At 30.9% G+C, this 21,602-nt stretch overlaps 1 long non-coding RNA gene across 1 annotated transcript in view; it reads left to right on the top strand.

Annotated features, from left to right (window-relative positions):
• The first annotated feature begins 1,232 nt into the window (after positions 1-1,232).
• The window catches only part of LOC147816656 (uncharacterized), a 109,341-nt gene continuing 88,971 nt past the window's right edge, over positions 1,233-21,602 (top strand). The window contains exons 1-3 of the long non-coding RNA XR_015428634.1: positions 1,233-1,370; positions 6,197-6,271; positions 18,340-18,564. This is a non-coding gene — a long non-coding RNA (uncharacterized LOC147816656). The remainder of the gene's footprint in view (positions 1,371-6,196; positions 6,272-18,339; positions 18,565-21,602) is intronic.

The raw sequence follows: 21,602 nt of genomic DNA, 5'->3' as shown, positions 1-21,602 counted from the left end.
CTACAAATCACTTCAGCAGTGCAGTAAGAACGGCACTTTAGCCTCTAGTTACACTCAATTTGCGCTTTTGTTTTCATATTTTGTAATCTGGCAATCTTGTTGCGAAAATATTTTTAAATCATTCTTGAAAAATTTCCCGTTCATGTAAGTACATCTGATTTCGCTACTCGCTTTATAGTTTTTGTTTTATACTGTTTTTTCTTTTTCTTTTATTTTATTTTCTGTTTATTTTTATTTTATTTTCTGTTTTTACCTGTTATTTTTACTTACTGTGTTCTATTTTATTTGTCGTAATTTTTGTAAAAATTTTTTTTTGAGTGCTCCTCACACTATTGTATTAATATATTTTGCTTTGGCTATATTGATACAATATTAGAAAGCACTCATTTTTGCGGATATAATCGCGTGGGCTGATGAAAAGATTATAACTTTTATTTTCCGTTTTTTTTAAAATTCATACTTTTTTTCTTCTTTTTTTTAATCAGTTGTTTGTTATTTTTTTTAACTATTTCCCCCCCCCCCCGCTTTTTTTTCATATGTCTATAATTTTCCTTTGTTTTATCTTCATTTTGAACTTTTATATATATATATATATATATATATATATATGCGTGTGTGTGGGTGTGTGTGTACGAAATATATGTATAAAAACACATTTCGCGTTTTTGTTGGGGATATTTCCGTATTGTGATCTGCCATGCCAACTACAATCGCAAACTCGCCAAATTGATTTTAATTTGGAAAAAAAAAGAAAAAACACGTCGATATTGTGCCGACCCTCACGGTTGTGACTACGAGTATACCCTTCGAGGTGGTCCCTTTCTGCGATTTTTTTTTTAGTCACTCGCTGGCCGCCACCCGGAAGTTGCCAAGACTTAGAGTTCTCGATACATTTTTTCACACAAAATTATTCCAATACAATTCTGCCATCAGCAGTTTTTTTTAAAGATCTTTAAATAGTTCACAGTTTTCCACTTTTAGATTTTTCATAGACCTTAACAGGGCCCTTGCTAAGCATTTGCTACCTCGCCAAATTCGATAAAATCGCAAATTAGGAGAATAAAATTGTGCTTTGGCGAATGATTTTTTTATATGTATCAACTTGAGCCGTAATGGCTCAGGAGATAGAGCTTTCGCCTTCCAACGAGGTGAACCGGGTTCGATTCCCACCAATGATCCCACAGTCGATCCGGCTTGCACCGACTACAGTGCTGACTACAGTGCACCAAAGTTTCGTACTATGAGAGGCACAAGCTTTAACAATGACCGATAACTTATTTCGAAACTGTTGACTAATGAACGATTTTGTTGTCGAAGCTTGTCATCATCTCATGCAAAGTTGTCTTTGAAATTGTCTATTTCTTTTGCAGGTAAGTAAACTTTTCTCATTTATTTGTAATAATGACAGTTCATTTCTTTCATATCTTTAAAAAATTTCTTATATGTTCTAAAGAAGTAGTTTCAAATTTCTTCTAGGAAACTGTATTCGCTGTATGAATAATTAAATATTTTAAATCTATATTAGCTTTTTTTAACTAAATAAAAGACGATGCATCCATTTTATGCGCACAAAAAGTGCAAAACCAGTGATAAATAAACTGTAAATACGGCAATTGTAAGCAGCAAATTCCAAATTTATTGCCGGTGAAAACTTGTTAGGTTCGTGTTTTAATTGTATTCTACCGAACAAAAAAATAATAATAGTAAGAACTTTCTGTTAGGATTAAAACTTTTTTTCAATATCTGTGGTTTTGCTTTGATTTTCATGTTCTATATTGCTCATATTAATTTGTAATGTCATATAATTACGTGAATTTTTGTCTATGCTTTTTTTGCTGTGCGAATTTTGTCTTAAATGCTTTTGTAGTAAAATTTTCTAAACGAATTATACTCCGTTTTACCTCAAGCCGTTGTCATGGAAACTGGGTTTCTTCAGTTGCTTGGGTGCACAAGGTAGGAAAGAAAGTGTTTTTTTTTCTTTTCCGTATGGGTTTATCAATTGAAATATGTTAGCAGTTAAAGTAATAGCACCGGAAAATCTATAATAATGAATATATAATAATGAATATATAATAATGAATATAATAATGAATATCTAATAACAATATTGCTTTTTTTCTCAAATATTCACCACCATTTAATTATTTGTAAAAGAATTACAGTATTTTTTTTTCCAAACTGAGTGAAATTTTAATCTTTTTATCAAGTAGTAAATTATGTTTGCAAAAAAAGTATTTTAGTTATAGTGTAAATTTTAATTCAGATGAGGCAAAGTATATCAAGAAATTTAGTATCTTATTAAACTATTGAAAATTATTTTCAGATCCCAAATTTCAAAACTGCAAACATTGAGGCATGTGATAACATATAATTTTTATTTTAAATTACTGCAAATTAAAAATAAAGTTTGAATTGAATGCACTCTCTTAGTAACAAAAACATACTATCTATCACACTTTTGAGTGAATATTTTGTATTTTTTTAATGAATGTTGTGATATGTATAAAAAGTATAATATATTTAATTTTAAGATTTTGCATAAAAATTATTACACTCTGTCTATGTATACAAACATCAAAGTGATTGTAAATGAATAAATTATGTTTGAATATTGATCTGGATCTGTATATTTTTTATTAATGTTTCCAAGTTATGTCATTGCTTTTATATTTCTTAATTTACTTCAAATTTATTATTTCCATAAGTCAATGTAATTAATATTGGATTGTTTCCTTAATTAGAGATTGGGGGTTGACCAATCCAATAGTTGTCAACTTTTTGTATAAAATTTTTTATTTGTGACAATATTTTAATTTTTAAATAATAAAATAATTTCAAAATACATAGTAATAAGAATTTGCTTCGGCCTAAAATGAAAATAATTTTTTTTATTTTCTCGGTAAAACATTAGTGGTACTAACTCTATGGCATCTATTGGTGCTTTAACGAATGAAATTTAAAAAAGAATTTTAATTTTACGTACAACAACTTGAAGAAAGATGTTATGTAAAGATGATATATAAAGATGTAGACAACTTGAAGAGTAGGGATCTTTCAAAATACCCATTTTTGGCGTAACTTTTTCTCGCTGTGAAAGCACCAATGTATAATAAAACTGAGCACCACTTTATGTAGCCAGCAAATGAATACCAATGCTTGGAGCAACATTGCTCTAAATGTTTTACAGTGTAATAATTCGAAATCCTTAGAGCGGACCCTGCTTAACAATTAACGGTAAATAAATTTTTCGGATTTTTTAAATTTAAAAAAAGAACCCAAAACTGAAAAATGTGTATTTAAAATGACTGACACGAAACCACGAAGCATATAATTTTATTGCTGTTAAAGTTTGGTGGAAAAACCAATTAAAGTTCTAAAAATTCATCGCAATTTTTCGAATTTAATGCAGCATTTACTTTCCATCTTTTTATTAAAGGTATTGTGTTGTCGAATCATCAAAAGTTAGTTAAACACATAAAATATCTATAAAATCCAAAATTTAACTAAAAGTTCAAGATAGCTCTTGAGAAGAGCTATCAAAATCTTCTGAATCACTATTTGACCAGAGAAGAGTGGAAAAATTAATTACAGTATACTCTCGATATATCGAACTTCGATGCATCGAAAATTTTGTTAAGTCTAAAAAATATTTTTCCTCTTGGTGTTATATATCCACCTAATGTTAATTTTAATATTCCTGTGTCGAAGGGTTTCTTTCTCAAAGCCTTGTTATGTCTAATTTTTATTCTAAATTGAAAGTGATTAGTTTCGAAAAAATCACAATGTAAGTTTATTATAAACCGATTTTTTTCTATTTAATGCATAGTTATTTCTGTCAAATTTTTAAAAATAAAATAATCACTATTGTATTTAGAAGTATAGTGAACTATCATTACTTCTATATTCATCAGTAGTTATTCCTATGTTTCATAAGTATACTTTTTACATTACTATTTTCGCTCCCCCAGTAGAGCCATCGGCCGGCATCCGGGCACGCTTGCTTTTACTTTGTGCGCCTCTTGTGTTTAAACTTCTTGCTAGTCTTGACTTGTATACCTCTCCGACTTTGACTTGTTGCTGGTTTTAACTTTCATGTAACTTTTTTGTATTACCACTGGTTGGTTTTATTTTCATGAGTCCCTATTGATTCATGGTTTTAACTATCTTGATCACTTTGTTCCCCTTTTAGCTTGTGATTGCTCTTTTAACTTGTCGTTGTTATATATTTTTAATTTTCCTTTTTTGTCTGTGTATTGCCAATGTTTTATCCCCTGTGAATGTCTTTGGTGCTTCTTATAGCGGCGAGGCACGGCCATAATAAGGGTCTGTAGACCTGATATATGGATCTTTTGATTCGGCTGTCTCTTGCTCAAAACACAACCAGTTTTTACTTACTTTACCGCTATGAATTGTTCTTTATCTTTCTTGTGTATTGTAAATTTTGTATCCGATGGCCTGTTGCCTTCCATCCACTTGATGTAAATTTTGTGTTTTTAATGCCTCTCACGTATGCCCATAGATGGGCGGGTCGGGACATACAATAAATTACTATTTTAGAATATATTTTTCTACCTTTTAGAACATATTTAATTCTGAACTTATCTCGAATTTTTTTTAATGTTCCTTCAAATTTGAGGTATTGAGAGTATACTGTATTAGAAACACTTCCAATCTATCAAAGTAGTTCGAATGTTTTTCCTCCTAGAAGTGTTTATTTCTAAACCGTGATAGTTCAAGGGATAGAGCGTTCGCTTTCTAGTGAGGAGAACCGGGTTAGAAACCCAGCAATGACTGGTCGATACGAATTCCGCATCCGGCTTGCACCGACCACAGTGCTGACGTAAAAAATATCCTCAGTGGTAGACGGATCATCGGTTAAAGTCCCCTTGCTGTGAGGCTAACCATGGGAGGTTTTCCTCTCCATGTGACGTAAATGAGGGTAAGTTCCATCAAAATGACAAGACTACGGAGTTGAACTTTAATAATCGTAAACCCAAAGATTAGGTCAGCTGTTCAATGACGGTTTTAAAATAGTGTTTATTTCTAGCTTAAATATAACCCATTTCGACTTCATTTTGGACATAGAAATTTGATTAAAAGAATGCTATATATTCATACCGAAAAAAAGTTTCAAAAAAGTTGATAGCGACTTGAAAATTTAGAGTAATTTTGTGCTAACAAAGTGCTTCATTGCTTAAATACCATTTGATTCCTGTTACCTATTGAATAAATTTTGTATTCATTCATTTTTGCTTCATATTACTTTGTTTTACTATAATTGTAATTTACTATTAAATGCTTTTTATTGCTTTATTTTTTATTTGTCCAAAATTTTTCAATTTTTTAAGCTATGATTCCAATTTTATGATTGCGATTCTAACTAATCAGTGATTCTAGAACTGCACGAAATAATGCATTGTTTAATCCATCTCCATCTATATTAGGGTCCTGCAGTGGACTGATCGTTAAGACACGGTTCTTAGCAGATCACCGAAGCCAAGCATCACTGGCTACGGTCAGTGTGTGGGTGGGTGACCACTTGGATCAGTCTGCGTAGGGACCGAGGATGAGAGGTATTGGTCCTCGTTAAACTGTTCTATCGTAAAGTGCTCGACTTCGCGTGCAGGTCGTCGGGCTACCGAAACGGGGGTGCCATCCCCTCTGCAGAGGATCAAAATTGTGATGGCATGTCTTCGGATCATCCTCAGGGGTGTTTCCCAGACCGTCGCCAATAGCTCATCGTGAAGCTCTAGTGCGACGTAAATTAACTACAACAACCATCTATATTAGGAAAAACTACATTATTTTTGTAGTTTACTACAGCTACTTTGTTACAAATCTAGTTAACTACAACTATAGCTACTTTTTTTTAAAAATCTAGTAACTACGAAGTTTGAAGTTGTAGTAACTACTTCAATACTTTAAAGAGACGAACTTTGCTGGAGAAGTTAATTTACACTTATGTTCAAAATGGTTTTGAATAAGAAATTTGGCTCACATTAAATATAAGGGAATAATTAAGAAATAGTTATTTATGTTTAAATGAGCCAGTTTGTCATTCCACAAATTATTTTTCGAATTTGTGCATATTCAACTTTTTATGCTCTTTTCGACAGTGGTTTGATAATTTCGCATTTAAGAAATGTGAAATTATCAAATACTTGAAATTTTTTAATGCTTTTTTTTATTCCTCTAGGAAATTGAGTACATCGATAAATACGTTCTTTTCCTTTGAAATAACATGAATGTTTCAAGTGTGTGAAAGTGTAACGTAAGTGACTAATTATCTATTTTTTGTAATGACTAGTTTAAATATTACTTGTACATGATTTTAAATATGTAATTTCTTTTAACGCTCAGCTGCAACTGCAGGATCATTTTTATTGCAGATTTGTACTCATCAAATTCGAAAAATTATTAGCGTTAGATCCGTGTTTCTTATCTAAACTAGAGTTAAAAGTAGTTGTCAGGAATCGCTACGAACTTTTGTTTTTAGTATCGCATTACTCAGTACACTACTTTCTTTAAAAATGTAGCATACTGCACTACAAACTACAAAAAAAAGTAGCGATTACAGTAGTTTCACTACTTGTTCCTTGTCTGTTAACTACTTCCAACTACTGATTCTACACAATTATACGCTTTTAAGATTTCAATTAATTTGGTGAGCATTTTAAAAGAATATATGTAGATACTAAATAAAATCCCTTGTCTGTAAAACACTGAAGTAGCGTTAAGCAAAATATAAAAAGGTCAAATAAATTATTCTATTTATAAAACATCGACCGCTAGGGTTCTGAAGTTTGGATAGCAGGTGAAAAGGAGAGCCCTCAATCCCAAAAACATTTTATTTAGATCGTTTGAAAATTAATTTTTCTCAAAGGTTTAGCATTAGCTATCGAAATTTTTTTTAATTATTCTGTTTTTTTCAATTAGCTCTAATAGCTCTAATTAATCGTAAAAGAAGTTCATTGCACATTTAAATTTTTTTTTGTTGTTGCTTGTTATGCTATATTTTACTGATTCACATGAACGTGATAGGTAATGCTTATTTTATACAACGTGTTTATTTTGTTTATAGTTACTCCTTTTAAAAGTGTTTTAATCAAACCAAGTAATTTAAAATCAAGTTTAATTGAATTAAACTATTACTGCTATTGTGGTAATAGGTGCGGTTAAAATAGGTAACAAATGTACTAACAAAGCTATTTTATTCTGGTTTCAAGCGACTTAATATAGTTACGAGGTAAACGCTTTTTTTACGGCCTGTAGAAAGAGACAAGGAACGGAAAAATGTCTTGTTTACGGGAAATGTGGCTATCATGTCTTGGCCTTAGCATTATGACAAATGAATATAGTTATGCCAATATAGTTAATCTTTATATTCTCGAAATAAACTTCTAAAAGCGTATTTCACTTATTCTAACCATCAGAATGGTAGTAAATATTAGTAAATTAAGAAAAATAGATATTATTTTAGCTTCACATTTTATTTCTTTTAACCGTCCTTGAACAGCTGACCCAATTTTTGGGTTTACGACTATTAATGTTCAACTCCGTAGTCTTGTAATTTTGAACCCAATCCAAGTTAATGGGGAACTCCTGGATCAAATATTGGTAGAAATTTGACTTCGTGGAGGAATTTTTGATCAACCCGCATTTGCGTTACATGGAGAGGAAAACCACGAAAACCTTCCATAGTTATCCTGATGGCAAGGGGACTCTAACTCATAATCCGTCTACCACTCAGGATATTTTATGTCAACACTGTGGACGGTGCGAGCTGAGTGCGAAATTCGTATCGACATGGCGAGGAAAACCGCGAAAACCTAAAGGGACTCTAACCCGTGATCTGGCGAACGCTTTATCCCCTAAGGCATCGCGGTTTTAACTTTATCTATTGTAGTAGAGGAAAGAATGAATTGTAGCTATTGGCTACAAAGCAACTAAATATAAGAAAATGCAATTAAAAATTTTATCTGCCAACAGCCATTGGATCGCTACTTTTTTGCCATTATATTATCCCATGTACATTTATTTATTTATTTTCTACAATTTTGAAATTATTATCCTGTGTTTTAAAACTCTTCTTCTCTATTAAACTTAGTAATGTGTATCAAATTTTGAGATTTGCTCTAGAAATTGCCTTAGATTATTAAGATTAGCAGTTTTTTTTAAAAGCGCTTACAATTTTTAGTTTTTGAAGAAAAAGGGTGCTATAACTGGCCTGTAAGGAAATATCCTAATCTAGTGCTATATATTCTATCGTTGTTATGCCTTTCAATTTCGTACTTAATTTTGTGACATAGATTACGGCCCAATTTTAGTCATTATTTTTATTACCACGCTTTTACATTATTACTACATTATTTACAGTACGAAGAACGGGTATTGAGAAATAAAAACCAATTTACACTGTCACTTATCAACTGTCATCTACTCAAATCCGGAACAAGAATAACATCGCTGTACCCTTCTCTGACTACACTCTCGAATTCTACATTAAAGAGGAACCTTTCTTTTTAAGAAACACACGATTCGAAATGTTCGTTCGTGTTGAGGCCGACAGATGGCACTATTTGCAACCTCTTGATCCGAGATGAGGAGGAGCAAATCTAGTTTAGTGAGAAACTTTGGAAGACTCCAGTCAGCTGCGAAGGTCGTAAAAGGGAGTCGCAATAAACTCCTAAGTACCTGTCGCTACGCCTGAGGTACATTTTTGTCACACTCCACATATCTCGCACATCGAAAAGTCTCGCCAAAAAGCGAACTTTTCCTCACAAATATGCATACGCATGATCGAAGCAGTTTATCGACTCCCGAACACCCGAATTGGCGATTTTTCTTTAGTCTCTCCTCCTCCGATTCATTTGAAGAATATTTTTTCCCTTTGAATCAAAATAAATAAATGTTCAAACCTTAATTTTCATAACATATTCCCTGATTTATTAGTCAAGTTAGGAACAAATAAAATGTTAATTAGTGCAGATTTAAAACTAATATTATCCATGAAAACTTTTTCGATCGGCCTCTGTTCGCTTAAGCTAGCATAAGTGCTTCGTACTCATATTTGTTTTCCTAAAAATTGTTGCTTCAGTGTGTTGGTATTTTGTATTGTTTATGTAATTTTAAAAGCAGTAATGAAAAGAAGAAAAATATTTCCTTTGTACTTAGATCTACACGAATGTAAAAGAAAAAATCATCTACTCTATGATTAATTAAATATTCTATTATATTATTATTATATAAATATTTTATTATATTATTATTATATAAATATTTTATTATATTATTATTATATAAATATTTTATTATATTATTATTATATAAATATTTTATTATATAAATATTTTATTATATAAATATTTTATTATATAAGTATTTTTATTAATTTAAATATTTTCTGGAATGAAAAAAGAAACTAAAACATAAAACACAAAAATATGTAAAATACGCAATTCTTTTAATTCCTTCTATTAGTTCGCACTCACCCTATATCTTGTTCACATTTTCAATCGTTATTAAAATACTTTTTATTCATTCACTCAACTTCAAATACAATTTTTTAAACTTGTAGTGAATGACACTTGATGTTAATACAGTTTTTTTAAAAAAATATTAATTCATTCATTAAATGGGAATGAGCGAAAAACGAAATGGAATATTTTCTGATAGGTTAAGCCTTAGTCATTGTTTCAAATTTTACTGTAAGCGATTCAGTTTTTCATATATTTTAAAAATAACAGCAGTGATAATTTCTAACTTATAGCTCTATTTGAACAAAAAATAGTTTATGGAGCCCATTTGAATACTTAATTATTGTATATTCTGTCAGATAAATTCAATAAAGAACATTATGTGTGGTCCAAGTCACCAAAATTATACTTGTTGTCTGATACCAAGACCCTTTTTTTCAATTCCTACTATAAGTTCACCATCTCCCTTTATTTTATTTATTATTATTTTTTTTTTAATAACGGCAGGCACTGAACTTTTCGTTCTTCGCCATAGAAGATGCCGGAATTGTTACTCATTTAGCGTTACCCAGTGGGCACCTGTGAACCAAAGTCACGGAGGCGAGCAACGTTACCCACGCCATACTGCCACAAACCCGTTCATAGGGTGGGCCACATTCACTCATTCACACAACAGAAGACAACACAGAGAGAGAAACATCCATGTCCAGAGCGGTATTCGAACCCGCGGCCATTGGCTCCGCAGTCAGACACGCTAACCACTCGGCCACCTGGACGGCCATCTCCCTTTATATATTTATATATCTTGTTTACATTTTAAATCGTTAATAAAATACATCTTATTCGTGCATTCAAGTTGAGATACATTTTTTTAAACTTTTAATGGATGACACGTGATCTAAATACTTGATGTTGTTTTTCAAATTTTAGTTCATTAATTAAATTCAATTAATTAATTTTAGTTTTATATGGAAGAAAAATTGTAATTATTTAATAAAAAGTAACTAAAATAAAATCCTTCCTTGTTGACTTAAGTAGGAACTGTCTTTTAATTTATTTTTTATGTTAATTCTTAGAAAAATGCATCGCATTTAAGTTTAGTGCTATTAGTTTTTCGTAAGAAGCTGCGACACAAAAAGTTGGCACATTTATATCTTAAAGTTACACACTAAAAATATGGTTACTGTTTCTTCATTGATTCAATATCATAAACACCAAATTGTAAGAATTTTCTCTTGAGGCGATGTATTTTTTAAATGCATATTAATATTAGAATAAATATCATTTTTTTAATCTAAATATTATTTATATTTTTTTCGAGAAAATATTGCCGGGAAATGCCAAAAGCGATTTTTAACAAAAATGACACAAATTGAGAAAAAAAAATTGAAGAAGAAAGAAAAAAGATGCATTCATTTGTAATGTATTGCTACAACAGTTCATTGTGAGCCAGGAGGGGGTCGTAAAGGTTAAGACTCCACAATTTCGTGACCAAAGACATGATGCGATGGTAATGTAGTCAGCATTGATTGTCCATCGCCTTTAGTGCTGGCCTGAAATTGGGTAGACTTCTAACCGTTATCGGGAAACGAACCCCGGACCTTCAGCACCCTCATGCAGTCTGATTAATTAACGAACTTGGAGATGTCCAGTTAAAAAAATAAATTGCTAATCAAATGTCTATTATAGTGAGAATGAAATTTAACCTCATATCAGTTGTATTGTAACAAGTGTTAAATGCAATAAATTCAACTCTAAACTAAGATGTGCGTAAAATCTGAAATTAAATAAACTATTCAAATTCATGTTAAATCCGTGTCATGTTTAAATTTAATTCAAAATGAACATGAATTTGAATTCAATTTAAACATTTAAACTTGATAGGGAGAAATGAAAAAAAATTTTTTTAATTTTTTTTTCTTTTTTTCTATCTCACAAACATTAAATGCTTTAAAATTAGAGTTTTTAATTTCAAATTTCTTTAGTTTGAACTATAAGAACCATCTTTTAGATGTTTTCTCTTATTGTTTATATTGAAATATGTGTACTCTTTAACTGCTTTTGTTCTGAGCAGTGTACTTTCACTTTTGATGGCAAATTTTATCGAATAAAGGATGACTTAGCATTGGGTGATCCTCTCGGTGATCTGCGCATGTACTATTTGGAAGTGAAACTCTCTTGTTTATAAAGTTTACTTTATATAATTAATAGTTAGCTACTTATTTACTTTATATATCTTTACTGTACGATTGTTTTCGCATAAATAGATAATGCTAACATTGACCATGCTATCAATATTATGAATTCTATAGATCCTTGCATTGTATAAAACATGAACATGATATTAATAAGTGTTTAGCTTTCTTAGACGTTGTTATTATACGTAACTGCGATACATTTTCCTTTTACTGTTCATCGGTAAGCATTACGGTTTTTTTCGTCAAGAATCTGATCGGCACTATAAATGTTTCGAAATATAAAAAAAATCAATTGATTATGGTATAAGGTGGAGAAACAATGTTAGTAACATCGTATTTATTTATTTGACGATGTAAAACAAGTAAAAAAAGGAAATACATTGTCCAATGGGAAATACTGTGGTGCGTAAAATCACACGCATCAAAGTTTCAACTTATATAAATGTAAACAATGCGTTGCTAGGACAACGCAATTTTAATTATTTGGATATTAAAATAATAATGGATGTAAATATTTTCCCTCATTAATAATGTATTTAATAACTTGAATCAATCATGCTTATATCTATCTATTAATTTGTAAATAAATATAGAGATTAAATGTTATAGTGTCGTCAATTTACTTTGTATTTATTCATCCAAAATCGCCTAACAACGCATATAATTGCAAAATAAATAATCCCTTACAATACTACCGTATCGGAATCGTGGAAATAATGTCAAGGTTAAATGTTCGGAATTAAAAATCTGCTCGCCTGAATGATTTATCATAAATAACGCTTGGAGCTGTTTTGTTAGCGGAATTATTGTTTCCAATCTCTTGAATTTCAATCTACGAGGGATTAAGTAAAAAAACTCTTCAAATTAAACACTTAAGTTAAAGATAATGGGTCTTTTAAATAGTTAAATATGATTATTTAAATGGCGTTTGCAAAGGACTGTAAAATTTCAACACAACACATTTGAATGATTGTGTACCAGCCTTTTCTTAATTTTAAAAATTATGCAATTTCAAGGAAAGGTATGCATAATATTTTATCCTACGCTTGAAGTTTATTTCTTCATAAAAGAGTCGTAATATAATTAGGAATTTGAGTGTGCGTTAATCGGTGCATCTCATTGAGTTGCTTCTATTTTTGAACATTTTTGTTCATCTAATTAGAAAAAATGCTTAAACGAACTTTCATGTTATCTAAACACAGGGTATCTGCTACATTTTAGATTTTCAACTCCATGACTAATTCCAAGAATTTTGAATGACCTAACAAAATTACTATTTTCTCCGACAAAAACCCAACAATAAATTTAAAAAAGCATTATTAGAACATTTATTGAAATGATAGGTATAACCAAAACTGTTGTACTCAGCATCTTCATATTTATAGATTTTAAATTTAAAAAATAGAGTAAAGAAAGAGTTGGAATAAAATAGCTGGAAAAAAATTTTCTTTCTTTCTTTTTTTCTGCAGAATTATATTATGAAGATATTTTTCTTGTTCATCAGAAAGGAAAGAAATATTAGTGACTTTTCTGGTTTCGGAATAAAAAAATTCGCCAATGACTGGTTTGCTTCAACTAGAATTTTAAATTGACAAAAAAAAAAAAAAAATAATACATAAATAAAATGAAATCACAGAAGTTTAAAAGATAATTCTCTATAGAAATGTTCTTTCATTTTTTGAAAGAATACCATAATTTTTAAAGAACACGATAAAAGCGTTTTATATTTTACTAAAATAATAGGAGGCTTCGCCCCCTGCTCGCTGGCACACGCCAACCCCCGGAACTGCTTTCGCAGTTCATTTCGGATTGCTTCGCAATCCGATGCTCGCTTTGCTCGCTCATTGGATACGTTCTTAACGTCTAGCTTTTGTATACTTTTTTGAACACTGAAATTCCGAAAACTTTTCACTGTAGAAAATTCTAAACCTGTGCATTTCAATATTAATTTGAAATTGCAAACAGTTCGCATATTTTTCTTAATCACACTATTCTAAATTTCAGTTGTTGAGAAAAGTAACTATTGTAAGTTTTGTTTTAAAGTCTTTCCCACCAGAGAGCTCAAACCATGTGTTGTAAAAGAATATGAAAAGAATATGAACGCCGGATGTAAAGCATCGGCTTTGATGAAGATAATTTTGTGAGAAATTTTTTGATAATTCGATGAGAATTCACCCGATTAGACATATGATTCTCACTACGTGCTCTTGCGCGCCGAAGCCTATCGATTAAAACGTATTAGCGTTTTACATAATATAGATTAGCCATATGATGCTCACTACGTGCTTGTGCGCCGAATCCTGTCAAATAAAAATGAAAACTGTTGCCAACGCGAGAAAAGAAATATCATCGGTTTTATTGATACATACGTATTAGCGTTTTATATAATACAGAAGATGACAGAGTAGGTTTTTTGTTACAATTTCAGATATTTGGAACACGTTGAAATTGGGGGGAGGGGTGAATTCTATTTTAAAAATTAGATTTTTCAGCGATTTAAATCCATGACTTTTCATAATTTAAAAAAAAGGTAAAATTATGACATTTCATGACAAATTTTGTTCAATACCAAAATCCATGATTTTTCATGACTTTCCAGATGCGCAGATACCCTGTAAAAATATCAATGCGGCTCCTTCTTCGCAGTCTGCTAAAAATTCGGTTATCCGAAATTATTTTCGAAAAAAAAATTAATAACTCTAGTGGAGACACTTTTAGAACCGTCCCCTAGAAGGGAACAAGGTACTAATGAATTAAAAACAACTTCCTACCGAATTATTAATTTATTTGTTTGTATTTTGAGAATTGATCCAACAACAAACATCAAGTTCTATCCCGACAGTCGAACAGTGGGTGACTGTTGGCGATCTGTTTGGCGATTTTTCAGAAGTGCAAAGCGATTGAAATGCAAACAGTGAGATATTAGGTTTTCTACGCTTTATCCTGAATTCTAACAGAGTTCTCACTGCACTCGCCTGCTGATCTATTGATCGCACTAAATCTCTCTCCTTTTCCGACAGATCGGGGGGAAAATATTGACACCCAGAAAATATTATAGAATGCATTCAAAATACCGGAAACGGAAGAAATTTTTTTGCCATTCTCTATCGAATTTAATTTGTTGGAACAATGAGCACTGATCTCTTTAGAGAAACAGAATGTAAACAAAAAAATTGTTGTAATATATTCTGATTTGGTCTTGTTTTTCCCCAAATAAAAACGTCTTAAGTTGGGAGTGGAAATTTTCAAATATATCCCACCACTATTTGTCACGTGTATTTACATGTTAGTCCATTTTACAATGAAATTTTTATTTAAAACTTTTGTTCGCTTTTTTTAACATATTCATATTTTTTATTATTTTATGTTTTTAAATACAGTCGAACTCGTTTATAACGAGCTCGGATTTAACGAGAACTCGGATTTACCGAGGGAAACGAGAATATTTGGTTGGAGCAATGTTAAGTCTATGGAACAGAAGTCGCTTTTAACGATCAAGACCCTGTTTTAGCGAGTAATATTTTTCTGTCTGAAAATCTTTTTTCTCATCTTTCTAGCCTTTCTGTCTTATCTTTTTTTCAAAATGATAAGAAATGCGTAAAATCAAAAAAAAAAAAAAAAAAAAAAAAACCGCGAACTGAAATTTAATTGCCCTTATCGCTTTAATCTTTTGCTGGTTGGGGAGGTTAGTTGTCATTAAATTAAGAAAAGTATTTAATTGGGTATAATATAAAAAAAACACAACTACTTCCACTTAGTAGGAATAACATTTACCATGACGCAATGCTAAATTCTATGCCACTATCCACATAAATCAATTATTAATCAAAAATCGAATATCAATTACTTTTCTTTATAATGCAATAAACTCTGGCGAGCAGCTATTTAAACGATCAAACACTTCGTTTGTTTATTTGTGGCTTGAAGTTAGGCTCGCAGAAAATACCGTTCATGGGTTAAATTTAGTAGGAATAACACAACCTGTGACGTAGGCTATAGTATACCCAATTAAATTAATTAATGTAATTAAAGTAAGTAAATATCAATTAAATTTTAAGTAAACTCAATCATTTGACCTCCCAAGCCCCCCTCCCTCTTCTGGTTGCACGCCTGCCTTAAGGATCCGTTTATTACGAGCACTCGGATTTAACGAGTACAATGTTACGGTCCCTTTGTGCTCGTTATAAACGAGTTCGACTGTATGTATAAAATTTTTGCACATTCTTGCTAAATAACTTCTTGAAAGAAAGATATTTGTTCCTTGCACTTCAAGACGAAGAAGATCACGAATACCCACACAAGTGACCAATGGAGTCAGCGGCAGCTGACCGCTTATGAGCAAAAAGGAGTATTAAAGTTGAGCTAAGTTTCTTTCCGTATGTTAGAATGTTAATTAACTGTAAGTTAATTAAATACGGTGCCGTATCGAACTTCGAATTTGTTGAAATATAATTCAATCTCATCAGCATCTTTTACTTAACTTAGATTTATTATTTGTTTTTGAACTTTATTGTAACCGTGATCTATTTTTGTTTCGTGTACCTGGCAACTCCGGTTGCTAATGTAAGCAGTTGCTAATGTAAACAAATGCCACGTTTCAACAACCAATCAGGATCGAAATACCTACACTACGTCACTTGCAGGTATCCCATTGTAATAATGGAGATGTGTATTGTACTTTTGAAAATCACATTGTTTTATGTTTAAAAATTGAGTTCTGATTTATTTAACGAACTCTTAAGTAATTGTAAAAAATGTATTAGTTAATATGCCAATCATTGAAACTTTCCTGCGGTTTTTAGAATCTTTTCGTTATTCAGAAGTCCAAATTAAAGTTCGTTAAAGTTTCAGATAACCTGAAAGGCATACGCATCATTCATTAAAACTTATTTGCTGAAAATGTGTTTCATTCGAATTTTGAGTTTTTTTCGTTTTGTTTGTTAAACCAATCAGTTTACATTAATAACTTCAAAAATGTGATTAAATTTTTAATTTAGTGTTTAAAAATTTAGTAATTAGAAAGTTTGAGATTTAAATCAAAATTCACTTCATAGGTAATTTATTTAAAACCTCTCACATATTCATTAATCAAAATAATCAATTCATTTTTTGCAATGAACTAGCTGAATACCCGTTCTTCGTTCGGGGTGAAAAAAAGTAAATAATCAATAAATCGATATTGATAAGAAATCATGCACAAAATTGAAAGACATATACCGACACAATTACTAAAGATAAAACAATTCCAATTTTTCTTTTTATGCTTATTATTATTCTTCAACCTTTTCCATCGGTCGCTTTACGTTATTAGATTCATCAAAACAAAGTAGTTCAACCCATCAAAATAAAGAATAACTGTGTTCATATAACAATGCTGTAGCTCTAGGTCGATTCATGATAGTCAGCCACTTTATTAAGAAATTTTCTGGCACTTATCTTTTTCAGGAGATACTGAGAAACCTATAATTGCAGTACCTATATTAGGTTATTGGTTTATTTGGTAACTATTAAAACCGCTTTTGTTACTATATAACCATTATTATCTATTATCAAAATTGATTAATAATTAGCGTCAGTAATAGCATAGGGATTTTTACGGCTCCCCTAAAATAGCAACACGCTGGAACGTAATGTTTTTAGCTCCACACTACGGTAAAAAGCCGAACTACTAAACTACTACTTAAGATTGATGGGTTTATTATTTTTTGAGTGTAAGATGTTCTTTGTAATTGTTTGGTTATTTGTCTTATTTTAATTCTATGAAATGCAAAGATGTTAGTACTTTAAGGTACACATATAATGCTTAAGGTATACATATAATTACAAGTACATACAAACAAAAGCATACGTGCAAAAGTATAAATATAATTAAGATTTTTCTTAAATATTTTAATTTCTTACAATTTTTCGTATTTAATTTTATTTCTATATTTAACTAAATACGTATTTATGAGAATGACATGCACCATTACTCTTTTAAAACTAAAGAATAAATTCCAGAAAGCATTATTAAAGTAGATTTTTTTATTTTACTTTTCTGTATAAGAATATGACTAAAATACTTTTTGCAAGTAAGAAAACTAAAATCTAAAGTAAAAGATTTAAAATTGATTAGAAAATTCTATGTTTTTACATAAACGCACAATAGGAAATTAATTTCGAAACAATAACATAAATACACGTAAACGCATCTTTATTTGATTGTTTTTGCAATGAAGCAAAAAAAACTTAATTTTAGAGTATTTCATTCCCTCTTGCTATAAATATGATCACCATTCTTGATAAACTCTCACTAAATAAAACGAAAATATGGCAGCGACACTGAATTATAAACGTAGTTGCCACTATTCCAATCTACTGACATTTTTATTAACTTATTTCTGTAATTAAATATTATTTACAGTTTATTTTTAATAACTGAAACAATTAAATTTAGAGTTTGAAAGAAAATAAGGGGTAAAGGGAATCAGCAGAGAAGAAAAATCATTATGATGTTTTGGGGGTCGTGCAGCCTAAGAAAAAGTTTTCTAAGAAGGACCCTATAAAAACCTGAACAGTCATTTTACTTGCTCATTGAGTTTTATAATTATTTTTCTAATAATAATGAATAATTACTTTTTGGGAACAAAATTAATAAGTTCACTAAATGATCTGATTTCTTACAGTTTGAGAATCTCTGAATTTAAGAAACAACGCTCAAGCAAAATAGATCATTTTCAAAAAAACATTCCTAATGAAAAAGTCCGAGCAAGGGGCTGAACTATTCACTTGAGTGGAATCAATCAATCAATTACCGTAATTTTGTGGTTAAATGGCAGCCAGTGGTTTGCATTACTCCTATTGGATGATTCGAGTATTGATCATTGATGGATTTGGACATTGATTTACAGGTAAGTGAAATATCTTCAGTTAAGACAGTTCTATTGTCGAAATTTTCGAAATAATAATTTAAAAAAAAATAACAAAGTGCATGTTATTCTTTCATGTTACAAATATCATCATCGTTCTTGATAGACTCCTTAACCCCTTCCTTCTCGCTCCCGTGAAAATGACGGGGTGAGTTTTCGCCCGCTATTTCTCGCTCCCGTGATATTAACGGGCGGGAGTGTTCAGTAGCAACGCACCAATAAGAATAAAACTACTTCATTTCTTTTGCCCGGAAAACATTTTATTTCTCATTTTACACACCAGATAGCGGTACCAGGATATTTTTTAAGGTAATTGTAGATAGTTAGTTTATTTTAAACTAGATTTCAGAACTAATCAAATATGTAATACAAATACAAAAGCCAAAAAAATAGGCACTTTTATGAACGTTTTCTGGAAAATTAACCGATCGTTAAGGGGTTAAAGATAATACAATACTTAAAGACGATCCATCTTGCCCTCTCTAGCAAAACTTAAAGGATGCGTTTATAGTTTGTCTAAAGCAGGGGTTGTCAAACTTTTTTGATCATCGACCCCTACATAATTTCTCGAAATTTCCATCCACCCCCATAAAAGTAATTTTCTGCTAATTAAAATAAAACTCTATTAGATACTGTGGTTGTGCATTTATTTTATGATTTTGAGCATTTATTAAAGTAGTAGTACATAGTGTAGTTATAATAGTTGTGTAGTTATAATAGTGTGGTTATAACAATAGTTTTATCAAAAATATATTAATGTTGAAATATAAATACCTTAATATTTATGAAATAATAAGTAATTATAAGTAAGTAGAAGTAATAAGTAAAGTAGCTACGGATTTATTGCTACTTAATCAATGACTGGTGTTTTTATTTTTTATTTTTTCTTAATTTGCAAGGTTCGTTATATTGGGTTAAAAATTGGTCAATTTTGATCTTAAATCCCCTCGAAACTCCACATTTAATTTATTTCTGTTCTTAGTTAAGATTGAATTTACGTGACTGAAACCGGCTTCAACCATATAGGAACTTGGAAATGCTATCATAAATGGCTGAGCTATTTCGTAAAGTTTTACATATTTTTGCATTATATTTATATTTGTCCAAAATTTGCTTATTGTTAAATTTTTAAAAAGCGTCTTTGCTTCAAATCCCCATAATAATTCAGCCAGCTCATCTTGCAGGTTGATGTCCACGTTTTCAATTTGAGCAGAAAATGGCACATTAATCCAATCAGGGATGTCAATGTTTTCCAAATCAACAAAACGCAGTTTAAAATCGTCGCTCAATTTTTGAAGGTTACCTGTATATATTTCCAAGTCTTCTTCTTTTATTTCTAATTGTCACATATCTGAAAAATACTAATAATCCTTCGACCAATTGACCCTTCCGGTTCGGATCGACCCCCATTCGACCCCCTGGCACAGATCGACCCCCGCTTATGTTAAATATACCCCAGGGGGTCTATATAGACCATTTTGGCGACCTCTGGTCTTAAGTAAGAACTCCCTAGCCATTCATCTGGATCCGTGGCTGTGACTACGGTAACGAGGTATAACTATTTCAAGTAGGGGTGTGGGGTCATTGCTTAGGACAGTTTTTGGCTCTGATCGGCAATAGAAAGGGAATCTTTTTCGCGGTGCGAAGTGCATTTACGCGGAAACATTAAAATCGTCTAATAAATTCACAATCTTTTAGTTTAGATTTTAGTTCTATTATATATCTATATACATATTTCTCTCACACGGCGACAAAAAAAAAGCCTCATTATAACTCCCCGAATGGCAACGCTAGAAAATAGACCAATGATTGCCGCTAAAAATGTCACATGCCGAATCTAGATGAGGTGGCTCAACATATAGCGCTTTTAAAAACGGAAACTGAAATAACCTGAGAGAGCATCAGCTGCGGCAATCTCATACTGTTAAGCTAGGCAGAAGTGAATAGTCTTTGTCGATGAATCTCTATTTTAGTATTTTGTCGAAAGCACTTTTTTTCACGAATTTTTATTTTACGATTTTTGATTTATATCACGAATTTATTTGTTTTATTATTGTTATTAGTTATTCATTGAAAAATGAGTCTCAGTCGTGCTGTTGCGCTTGGAGATTTTATACTATAGCACATTTCTAATAGGTTTAACGAATTACATGTCATTTATTTGAATGCAAATTTATTTTAATGAGTTAGTATTTACTAAAAAGATGTGATTTTTTTTAAAAAAAAAGTTGTTATATTTATTTGAATGATTGTTTTGAATTCTTAGAATTTTGTGCATTTGCAATGTACCTAAGTTAGTAGCAAGCGAAGCGAGCTTGGTTTGAGAAGCAAACCATGTAAGATTACGTAGCAATTTTCGGGGGTTGGTGAGCGTTAGCGAGCAGGGGGGGGGGCAGCCCACTAGTATATATATATATATATATATATATATATATATATATATATATATATATATATATATATATATATATATATATATATATATATATATTCTAATTGCAACGGCAGATTTATACATAGATACAAAAATGACAGAGTTGAAGTTTCAATGAATTATTCCTAATTAATCACATATTGACCCAAACATTTACAAATATTATTAGTAGGCTGCCAGTGTGATTAATGTGCATAACTTATCACGTTTACCGAAAAAAGTGGTATTCTTAATAATCATCGTTATTTTTGTTAATAATAACCATATTTATAACCGAGGAAATATCCATAACACGTCTCTTTTAAAGTAGTAATGTGAGATGATACAGATAGTCGTTGAGTAACATGACGCAGCTTATATGGCAAGCCAGATGCTAATGAAATAAATAACTAAATACATTTTGATCAACAGTTAAAAAGCGTGTGTTTGGTGATAAGGACCAATAGAAAGAGGACTAATCTGCTCCAGACGAGGTGTTATCTGTCTGGGTTTTTTTAAATATGCGGAAGTGTATCAGATAAAAGTGAGCGAAGGTAGAATCGTCTCACTTTCACTGCGCGATAAGCGATTTTTTCTTCTTTTTTTT

Source organism: Parasteatoda tepidariorum, chromosome 1 (genome assembly GCF_982258835.1).
Source record: "Parasteatoda tepidariorum strain Cologne lab strain chromosome 1, Ptep-v5.0, whole genome shotgun sequence".
Lineage (NCBI taxonomy): Eukaryota > Metazoa > Arthropoda > Arachnida > Araneae > Theridiidae > Parasteatoda > Parasteatoda tepidariorum.
This window is presented reverse-complemented; position numbering and strand designations above follow the sequence as displayed.